This window comes from Eriocheir sinensis, unplaced genomic scaffold (assembly GCF_024679095.1).
Source record: "Eriocheir sinensis breed Jianghai 21 unplaced genomic scaffold, ASM2467909v1 Scaffold1683, whole genome shotgun sequence".
Lineage (NCBI taxonomy): Eukaryota > Metazoa > Arthropoda > Malacostraca > Decapoda > Varunidae > Eriocheir > Eriocheir sinensis.
In genome coordinates this window covers 26,035-37,218 of record NW_026111054.1, presented here as the reverse complement: position 1 = coordinate 37,218, position 11,184 = coordinate 26,035, and the positions used below count along the sequence as shown (strand labels likewise).

At 49.7% G+C, this 11,184-nt stretch overlaps 1 long non-coding RNA gene across 1 annotated transcript; it reads left to right on the top strand.

Annotated features, from left to right (window-relative positions):
• Positions 1-396: 396 nt before the first annotated feature.
• Positions 397-2,886, top strand: LOC126990473 (uncharacterized). The gene is made up of 3 exons (XR_007744389.1): positions 397-829; positions 2,232-2,339; positions 2,648-2,886. It is a non-coding gene; the product is annotated as an uncharacterized LOC126990473 (long non-coding RNA).
• The last annotated feature ends 8,298 nt before the right edge of the window (positions 2,887-11,184 follow it).

The following is an 11,184-nucleotide window of genomic DNA, read 5'->3' as shown; positions in this document are numbered from 1 at the left end:
ATCTCCTCATTTCACACCGAGAAATTAATCTAGGCTCTAGGAACTCGGAAAATCCAAGTTAGAGAGTGCTGGCTGTGGTGATTGAACCCGTGACCTTCGACATACAAAGCCATGTCTGTCAGTCGAGCCAATAAAGGTAAAGGTAAAGTTGGGGCATACGCTATAGCAGCGCGTGGCCTCGGTGCTCATCTCCGTAACATTGTGCCTTGAGCCTGTGGTGGGAGGAGCCCATTACCCAGGACACAGGGCCAGTGTGACATCCGGGTTACCACAGTTTCCCAGGTAGTCATTTATCGACCATCCTGAGAGGAAGGACGACCAAGTGGGTGGGCTGCACGCAGACTGCCCAGGCCGGGATTCGAATCCGGGCCCGCGTAGAAGCCAGGCATGCTGACCACTAGACCACGGAGGCGTATTGGAGCCCAATCTCAAGTGAACCCACTCACAATGGCACACAATTTTTTTTCTGGTAAATTTTGTGCTTTGAATGAATTTGCTAACCATTTCTGTCGAAAAACAGCACAGATTATTTTTCACCCCTTCCAACCTAACCTCCTCAGTAATAAAAAAAAAGTGACAAAATCATAGCCTTGAGGCAGTAATATTCAGCCCCAGCATCAAAAAAATTATACTGCTGCCCTATGAAAGGCATCTCTTAACTCCGATGAAGTAGGTGGTGACTGTGGTGGAGCAGCTTCATTGTCATCCCTTGCAGTGGCAGGTGTCATTGGGCCAGCAGATGATGAAGCAGTGGCTGGTGTCATTGGGCCAGCAGATGATGAAGCAGTGGCTGGTGTCATAGGGCCAGCAGATGATGAAGCAGTGGCTGGTGTCATAGGGCCAGCAGATGATGAAGCAGTGGCAGGTGTCATTGGGCCAGCAGATGATGAAGCAGTGGCTGGTGTCATTGGGCCAGCAGATGATGAAGCAGTGGCTGGTGTCATTGGGCCAGCAGATGATGAAGCAGTGGCAGGTGTCATAGGGCCAGCAGATGATGAAGCAGTGGCAGGTGTCATTGGGCCAGCAGATGATGAAGCAGTGGCAGGTGTCATTGGGCCAGCAGATGATGAAGCAGTGGCTGGTGTCATTGGGCCAGCAGATGATGAAGCAGTGGGTGGTGTCATAGGGCCAGCAGATGATGAAGCAGTGGCTGGTGTCATAGGGCCAGCAGATGATGAAGCAGTGGCAGGTGTCATTGGGCCAGCAGATGATGAAGCAGTGGCAGTCATTGGGCCATCAGATGATGAAGCAGTGGCTGGTGTCATTGGGCCAGCAGATGATGAAGCAGTGGCTGGTGTCATTAAATAGCAGATGATGAAGCAGTGGCAGGTGTCATTGGGCCAGCAGATGATGAAGCAGTGGCTGGTGTCATTGGGCCAGCAGATGATGAAGCAGTGGCTGGTGTCATTGGGCCAGCAGATGATGAAGCAGTGGCAGGTGTCATTGGGCCAGCAGATGATGAAGCAGTGCAGATGATGAAGCAGTGGTGTCATTGGGCCAGCAGATGATGAAGCAGTGGGTGGTGTCATTGGGCCAGCAGATGATGAAGCAGTGGCTGGTGTCATAGGGCCAGCAGATGATGAAGCAGTGGCTGGTGTCATTGGGCCAGCAGATGATGAAGCAGTGGCTGGTGTCATTGGGCCAGCAGATGATGAAGCAGTGGCTGGTGTCATTGGGCCAGCAGATGATGAAGCAGTGGCTGGTGTCATTGGGCCAGCAGATGATGAAGCAGTGGCAGGTGTCATTGGGCCAGCAGATGATGAAGCAGTGGTGGTCATAATAACCAGCAGATGATGAAGCAGTGGCTGGTGTCATAGGGCCAGCAGATGATGAAGCAGTGGCTGGTGTCATAGGGCCAGCAGATGATGAAGCAGTGGCAGGTGTCATAGGGCCAGCAGATGATGAAGCAGTGGCAGGTGTCATAGGGCCAGCAGATGATGAAGCAGTGGCAGGTGTCATAGGGCCAGCAGATGATGAAGCAGTGGAAATCATAGGGCCAGCAGATGATGAAGCAGTGGCTGGTGTCATTGGGCCAGCAGATGATGAAGCAGTGGCTGGTGTCATTGGGCCAGCAGATGATGAAGCAGTGGCTGGTGTCATTGGGCCAGCAGATGATGAAGCAGGTGTCATTGGTCCAGCTGATGATGAAGCAGTGGCTGGTGTCATTGGGCCAGCAGATGATGAAGCAGTGGCTGGTGTCATTGGGCCAGCAGATGATGAAGCAGTGGCAGGTGTCATAGGGCCAGCAGATGATGAAGCAGTGGCTGGTGTCATAGGGCCAGCAGATGATGAAGCAGTGGCTGGTGTCATAGGGCCAGCAGATGATGAAGCAGTGGCTGGTGTCATAGGGCCAGCAGATGATGAAGCAGTGGCAGGTGTCATTGGGCCAGCAGATGATGAAGCAGTGGGTGTCATCAGATGATGAAGCAGTGGCAGCCAGCAGATGATGAAGCAGCTGGTGGTGTCATAGGGCCAGCAGATGATGAAGCAGTGGCTGGTGTCATAGGGCCAGCAGATGATGAAGCAGTGGCAGGTGTCATAGGCCAGCAGATGATGAAGCAGTGGTTGGTGTCATTGGGCCAGCAGATAGCAGATGATGAAGCAGTGGCTGGTGTCATAGGGCCAGCAGATGATGAAGCAGTGGCAGGTGTCATAGGGCCAGCAGATGATGAAGCAGTGGCTGGTGTCATAGGGCCAGCAGATGATGAAGCAGTGGCTGGTGTCATAGGGCCAGCAGATGATGAAGCAGTGGCTGGTGTCATTGGGCCAGCAGATGATGAAGCAGTGGCTGGTGTCATTGGGCCAGCAGATGATGAAGCAGTGGCTGGTGTCATTGGGCCAGCAGATGATGAAGCAGTGGCTGGTGTCATTGGGCCAGCAGATGATGAAGCAGTGGCAGGTGTCATAGGGCCAGCAGATGATGAAGCAGTGGCTGGTGTCATAGGGCCAGCAGATGATGAAGCAGTGGCAGGTGTCATTGGGCCAGCAGATGATGAAGCAGTGGCTGGTGTCATTGGGCCAGCAGATGATGAAGCAGTGGCAGGTGTCATAGGGCCAGCAGATGATGAAGCAGTGGCAGGTGTCATAGGGCCAGCAGATGATGAAGCAGTGGCAGGTGTCATTGGGCCAGCAGATGATGAAGCAGTGGCTGGTGTCATAGGGCCAGCAGATGATGAAGCAGTGGCAGGTGTCATTGGGCCAGCAGATGATGAAGCAGTGGCTGGTGTCATAGGGCCAGCAGATGATGAAGCAGTGGCAGGTGTCATTGGGCCAGCAGATGATGAAGCAGTGGCTGGTGTCATAGGGCCAGCAGATGATGAAGCAGTGGCAGGTGTCATTGGGCCAGCAGATGATGAAGCAGTGGCTGGTGTCATAGGGCCAGCAGATGATGAAGCAGTGGCTGGTGTCATTGGGCCAGCAGATGATGAAGCAGTGGCTGGTGTCATTGGGCCAGCAGATGATGAAGCAGTGGCAGGTGTCATAGGGCCAGCAGATGATGAAGCAGTGGCAGGTGTCATAGGGCCAGCAGATGATGAAGCAGTGGCTGGTGTCATAGGGCCAGCAGATGATGAAGCAGTGGCTGGTGTCATTGGGCCAGCAGATGATGAAGCAGTGGCTGGTGTCATAGGGCCAGCAGATGATGAAGCAGTGGCTGGTGTCATTGGGCCAGCAGATGATGAAGCAGTGGCTGGTGTCATTGGGCCAGCAGATGATGAAGCAGTGGCTGGTGTCATAGGGCCAGCAGATGATGAAGCAGTGGCTGGTGTCATTGGGCCAGCAGATGATGAAGCAGTGGCTGGTGTCATTGGGCCAGCAGATGATGAAGCAGTGGCTGGTGTCATAGGGCCAGCAGATGATGAAGCAGTGGCAGGTGTCATTGGGCCAGCAGATGATGAAGCAGTGGTGGTGTCATAGGGCCAGCAGATGATGAAGCAGTGGTGTCATTGGGCCAGCAGATGCAGATGATGAAGCAGTGGCTGGTGTCATTGGGCCAGCAGATGATGAAGCAGTGGCTGGTGTCATTGGGCCAGCAGATGATGAAGCAGTGGCAGTTGTCAGGGCCAGCAGATGATGAAGCAGTGGCAGGTGTCATTGGGCCAGCAGATGATGAAGCAGTGGCTGGTGTCATTGGGCCAGCAGATGATGAAGCAGTGGCTGGTGTCATTGGGCCAGCAGATGATGAAGCAGTGGTTGGTGTCATTGGGCCAGCAGATGATGAAGCAGTGGCTGGTGTCATTGGGCATGCAGATTATGAAGCAGTGGCTGGTGTCATTGGGCCAGCAGATGATGAAGCAGTGGCTGGTGTCATTGGGCCAGCAGATGATGAAGCAGTGGCTGGTGTCATTGGGCCAGCAGATGATGAAGCAGTGGGAGGGCCAGCAGATGATGAAGCAGTGGCTGGTGTCATTGGGCCAGCAGATGATGAAGCAGTGGCTGGTGTCATTGGGCCAGCAGATGATGAAGCAGTGGCAGGTGTCATTGGGCCAGCAGATGATGAAGCAGTGGGTGGTGTCATTGGGGCCAGCAGATGATGAAGCAGTGGCTGGTGTCATTGGGCCAGCAGATGATGAAGCAGTGGCTGGTGTCATTGGGCCAGCAGATGATGAAGCAGTGGCTGGTGTCATTGGGCCAGCAGATGATGAAGCAGTGGTTGGTGTCATTGGGCCAGCAGATGATGAAGCAGTGGGTGGTGTCATTGGGCCAGCAGATGATGAAGCAGTGGCAGGTGTCATTGGGCCAGCAGATGATGAAGCAGTGGTGGTGTCATGGGGCCAGCAGATGATGAAGCAGTGGCTGGTGTCATTGGGCCAGCAGATGATGAAGCAGTGGCTGGTGTCATTGGGCCAGCAGAGGATGAAGCAGTGGTGTCATTGGGCCAGCAGATGATGAAGCAGTGGCTGGTGTCATTGGCCAATAGCAGATGATGAAGCAGTGGCTGGTGTCATTGGGCCAGCAGATGATGAAGCAGTGGCAGGTGTCATTGGGCCAGCAGATGATGAAGCAGTGGCAGGTGTCATTGGGCCAGCAGATGATGAAGCAGTGGCAGGTGTCATTGGGCCAGCAGATGATGAAGCAGTGGCAGGTGTCATAGGGCCAGCAGATGATGAAGCAGTGGCAGGTGTCATTGGGCCAGCAGATGATGAAGCAGTGGCTGGTGTCATAGGGCCAGCAGATGATGAAGCAGTGGTGGTGTCATTGGGCCAGCAGATGATGAAGCAGTGGCAGGTGTCATTGGGCCAGCAGATGATGAAGCAGTGGCAGGTGTCATTGGGCCAGCAGATGATGAAGCAGTGGCTGGTGTCATTGGGCCAGCAGATGATGAACCATAGGTTCAGCCAGCAGATGATGAAGCAGTGGGTGGTGTCATAGGGCCAGCAGATGATGAAGCAGTGGCAGGTGTCATAGGGCCAGCAGATGATGAAGCAGTGGTTGGTGTCATTGGGCCAGCAGATGATGAAGCAGTGGCAGGTGTCATTGGGCCAGCAGATGATGAAGCAGTGGCTGGTGTCATAGGGCCAGCAGATGATGAAGCAGTGGCTGGTGTCATTGGGCCAGCAGATGATGAAGCAGTGGCTGGTGTCATAGGGCCAGCAGATGATGAAGCAGTGGCAGGTGTCATAGGGCCAGCAGATGATGAAGCAGTGGCAGGTGTCATTGGGCCAGCAGATGATGAAGCAGTGGCAGGTGTCATAGGGCCAGCAGATGATGAAGCAGTGGCAGGTGTCATTGGGCCAGCAGATGATGAAGCAGTGGCAGGTGTCATTGGGCCAGCAGATGATGAAGCAGTGGCTGGTGTCATAGGGCCAGCAGATGATGAAGCAGTGGCTGGTGTCATTGGGCCAGCAGATGATGAAGCAGTGGCTGGTGTCATAGGGCCAGCAGATGTTGAAGCAGTGGCAGGTGTCATAGGGCCAGCAGATGATGAAGCAGTGGCAGGTGTCATAGGGCCAGCAGATGATGAAGCAGTGGCAGGTGTCATAGGGCCAGCAGATGATGAAGCAGTGGCAGGTGTCATAGGGCCAGCAGATGTTGAAGCAGTGGCTGGTGTCATAGTGCCAGCAGATGATGAAGCAGTGGCTGTTGCCGGAGCAGCTAATGGTATCTTTTCCACAAGTAATGAACAATGTGCTGGGATGGTCTCTAGCAATACTGATAAAGTGTGTATCTACAAAGAATATGAATGCAAGGGTAATTAATAAATTGTTTTAATAAGAATATAAAAGTTTTTGCCAAAAACATACAGGCCAGTCAATATTTCACTGCTGCTTGACTGTTGCTGCTGTCCTATCCCTAACACATCATGTCAATGCTGAATGGCTCTGGTACCCCTTCAAATACATGAGACGAGCAGCCTATGATGTCATACACCAGTTTATCTACCACAGTTAATGTCATAGTTATATAGGCAGGCGCCTGCGTATCTGTGGTGCCACACGTGTGGGGCACTCATGATGGGGCAGGGGTAAACCAGTGTATGCTGTGAGGCCTTGGTGTGGAAGTTTCCTGTCTGAACTGTGCAGCTAATCCCCCATACAGTGAGGGCCTTTTTTACTCTCTCAGGGGCTGTGCAGCTGAGAGAGTGGTGTACATGAGTGTGAGTGTGTGAGTAAGTGTGTGCCTGTCTTGGCTAAAACCCTTCACTGGAGGAAGACAACCAAGGTATTTAGATAGATTGATAGCCATTGACAGATGAGCATTACAAAAATTTCTATATCAAATATGCAGTTCACTGCTATGAACTTATTAACTTTAAGATGAAATAAAGGCATTGTGGCCAGTATAGCTGCATTCTGTGAGCACATAAAAAAAACTAACTAATATAAGTCTTACATTTAAAGACATAACAACTAAAAAAAATTACCAGTCTGCCGCTGCTCATTCTTGCACTTGGCAATGCAAGGCTTTGATTTTTGTTGTACGTTGTACCAACGCCTCTCACAGTCATCCTGCGTACGGGGTCCACTCCCAGGGAAGGCACTGTCAGGGTATAAATGTAAAGCAAGTCTCTTAATCGTTTCACTATGGCATGCTTTTTATTTCCCATACCTTCTCCAATAACATTTAATACATGCTGTGATGGAAAGCTAAATCAGTACCAATATTTTATTTACATGCATCATAAGACATTAACGTTTTAGTTGTTATGAACATGGCCATAAATACTACTTTTCATTACCTACTTTTCTAAAATGCTTTTCTCTAAGTAGGAGGATATTACACAATACAGCTATACAAAAAAATTCAAAGCATTAATCTTAATTCCATTCTTTTGAGTACTTCTAACCTAACATTATATCCCCAGAAACTGTTTGACCAATGCTATCAAAATAATATTTTAATCTTACTTTACCATTCTCATCAAATCTACCTATTCCGATATAGTCTTAACATAAAATATTTGTAAAAGTGTTGAGAGCCTGGCATGCCCAACCCACCCACCCCCCCAAAAAAATCTAAATAAGGAATAAATAAAATAACAGGTAAATATGACTTGACTCTTATACTAACCCCCTTTCCACCCTAACAAACTTGGGGACCTACCATGTTAGGTTAGGACGTGTTTGGTAGGACATGTTTAGCAGGAGTTGGTTTAGTTATGTTAGATTGTTGAGGGAGTGGGGGTTGCAGCAGAAATGGTCATGATAATGCTATTCACATGGAGCAGTAGGAAAAAGTATGTCCTGTTTGGAAACTCTGTGGTTGTGTTTGTATACAAAAATACCCATTTGACGAGGTTAGGTTAGTTTGCAAGTTACTTGAATCATGGATATGTGAATATGTAACAAAAAAAATAAAAGCGTTAACCTTAATTTCATTATCTTGAGTACATTCCAATCTAACATTATATCACCATAATCTGTTTGGCCAATGCTATAAATATACTATTTTAATCTTACTTTACCGTTCTCACGAAACCTACCTATTCCCATATAGTCTTGACATAAAGTACTTGTAAAAGTGTCCATAGTCTGGCATGCCTAGCATCCCCCCCCAATAAAAATATATAATAAACAAATAAAAAATAAATAAAGAGTAAAAAAAGGTCAAATATGCCTTAACTATCTATACCAGCCCCCTCTTCCCCCCCAACAAACTTGGCATGTTAAGTTAGGATGTGTTCGGTAGGACAGGGCAGGTTTGGCATGGTTAGGTTTAGCTATGTTAGGTTGTTGAGGGAGAGGGGGTTGTGGCAGAAATGGTCATAATGAAACTATTCAGATACAGAATGAAAAGGTATGTTCTGTTTGGAAGGTCAGTGGTTGTGTTATTATGCAAAAAATACCCACTTGATTTGGTTAGGTTAGTTTGTAAGCTGATTGAACCATGGATATGTGATTACCAACCTTGTTACAGCTTCTGCCACTTCAGTCCACGCTCTCTTCTTATCCTCAGGGGTGATGCTCTTCCCATAACACCCTCTGATTATACGTATTTTTTCTTGAATTTGATGTAAGAAGACCGTTTCATCTGGCGACCAATTAAACTTACACCTTTTCTGCGCTGGTTCTCCGGCCCGTAGATCATTGGGGCAGATGACGTGGTTATGGTGCGGTAATTTCAGCAGAGCAAGTCGTGACGCAGGCGGGGAGATAAGGGTATTGACGAGTGACGGAGTAAAAACAGCCTTGGAGGCTGCTTCTATCTGCCACAAAACTCAGTATTTTCTTGTGTTTGCCATTTATTATGTTTCTGTTGTACATTTATACATCTTTTCTTTATTTTTCTTTTGAAATATATACTTAATTCATGTCGGATGTTTATGTTTTGCACGGAGGCGTCCTTAGCAACGAGCCCGCCATAAAGAAGAAGAAGAAGAAGATAATAGTAGCCAGGATTTGCTAATACCTACACTCAAAGTTGACGAGGATAGCTTTTACTCTTAATAATTTGAAACTATTAACTTTGATAGTAACTTTAAGAGTAAAAGTTAATAGCTCTCGAGGATACGGGCCCAGGTCGCCATCTTTTCTCTGAAGAGTTCGGCTCTGCTCGAGAGCATGCGCCAATATACACTCCACTACAACCAGTCCAACGAGAAAGCGGGGGACACTATGGCGATGAGAAGGAGCCCAGCGGTGGCGTCAAGTTCTTCCTCGAGAAAAACAGCGATGACAGGCAGAAATTCAACGAAAACCAGCACTGCGTCATGCCTCTCAATCCACCTGGTGGGGCACAGAGAACAAGCTTTTCGCGCTTGGCCGAGGTAAGCTTGACAACCTCTGTGAAGCGGAGAGAGCCCATATTCCAAGAATGAACGAAGTTATACACCTCGGTCAGTGTTTGAAGAGCGATCTTCACTTCCTTGACGTCACACGCCTTCGTCAGCACTAGATTCTGCCGGTGGTTAAAGCAGTGGATTGGCTTGGCCAGGGTGTACTTCTTCATGAGTACTGCGGCACACCCTTTGAATTTTCCCATCATGGCACTTGCTCCATCGAAACCAAGTCCCCTGCACTTTGCCATGTCCAATCCAAGGTCTTCAGCGGTGCGCAAAACGAGCCAGGCTAAACCTTTACCGGTGAGGTCTTGGGCGTGCACAAAGGCAAGGAAGTCTTCCCTTATTTCCTCTTCGAAGTGCCGAATGATGAAAGTGCCTGCACTAAAACCTACTTTCTGCCTGCATGTGAGGAATGAGGTCACAAAGATTTTTTCCTAGGCCTTTAAATCTTGCTCTATAATATTCAATATACGATTCCGTAACTTAAACACTGAAAATATATAAAGAAAATCCTGAGTTCTCCAGAAATGCAAGAGAAAGGTACCAGTTTTCGTTTTGATTCTCTCAGAAAGTGGACATTTTAGCAGATGGGGGGAGGGAGGGGGTCGTCCGACACTCCCCCCCCCCCCTGGGTACGGCGTACTACGGCCCTGTACGAGTATATAGATTATTAGACGAGTGCGGGGCCCATAAGAGCGCGGGTCCCTGGGCACGTGCCCGTTGTGCCCTGGCCCTGTAGGAGAGTGAAAAATTACATCAGACACCGAAAAAAATAAAATCTTGCCTGAGCATCCCGTCCACCTCCACATAGTAAAGCCCAAGGAACCTATAGAGGAGGAATTTTTTTTAAGTTTGAAGGACAGCGTCCAGAGCTATCTAGAGGCGGCCGGCTTCGCTCCCCAGCTCTCTAGCTTTTTAGGGGTATCCTAAATATATTTTATGTTTTCTCAATTTATGTGTATTTCAAATATTTTAGTTATCCTAATATTTTTTGGGGGGGGGCCCGGGCCATCTGGCTCCCCACCCCCGTATCCGCGCCTGCATATGCCTACAGCCGACGACACATTCCGTATTATAGTTGCAGCACATTATAAGCGAGTTAGGTTTCTACTCACTATCCGCAAACACTCTAGATTTTCTGGGAGGGCGGAGATTTTTTGGGGGGCCATAAACATAAAAATCTGTTTACTAGACACCTTGAGGATTACAAAAATGTAAGTGAGAAAAATATATCACCATGGTGCATGGGGACCCATCTTCCGACTAGACTATCTTAACCGAGTATGAAGCCGACAGCTGTAGCAAAAAGTTTGAAAACGCCGTTCAAGGGAGGCTGCTGTTTAGTTTACTACTGGAAGGGATGAAAGAGTGGAGATTCTGGTTAACCCTTTCATTTGGACACGAGAAAGGAGGGGCGTGGAGTCGCTAGGGCAGGATAACGGGGCTTGACTAGGCTATATGGGTCTACCTCCATGATATGGGTCCTAGCGCATGGCGGCCATATTCCGCGCGCGCCCAGTCCCTCCTCCCCTCCCTCCCCAATCCCTGCTCTAAGGGATACGCAGCTGTTACCGGCGCCCTTCACGCGGAGATGAGGTGACGAGAGGATTGAGTAAATGATACAGTGCCGTGAGGCAGCGGCGGCGTGGGGCACAACGGGCGAGAGGCAGAGAATAGGACTTGGTGGAATGGGCGGCGGCGCGCGCGTGAGTGCGGCCCGTGTGATGTGATTGGTCAACTCGCGGCCAACCCCGACATTGTGTTCTCCAACAGCGTCACTGTTCCTGCCACCCTTCATGCACGGACGAGCCGCCAGCAGCCGTAAGTGACTGTTACCATGGCCACAGTGCGGTGACGAGGGGCAGGAGAGGCCAGGGCCGCGGAATGAGAGGCAGGGAGCGGGGCGCGGGGCGAGGGAGAAGGACGGGTGTCGCCCGGCGGCGGGCACGTCACCAGAGGCCACT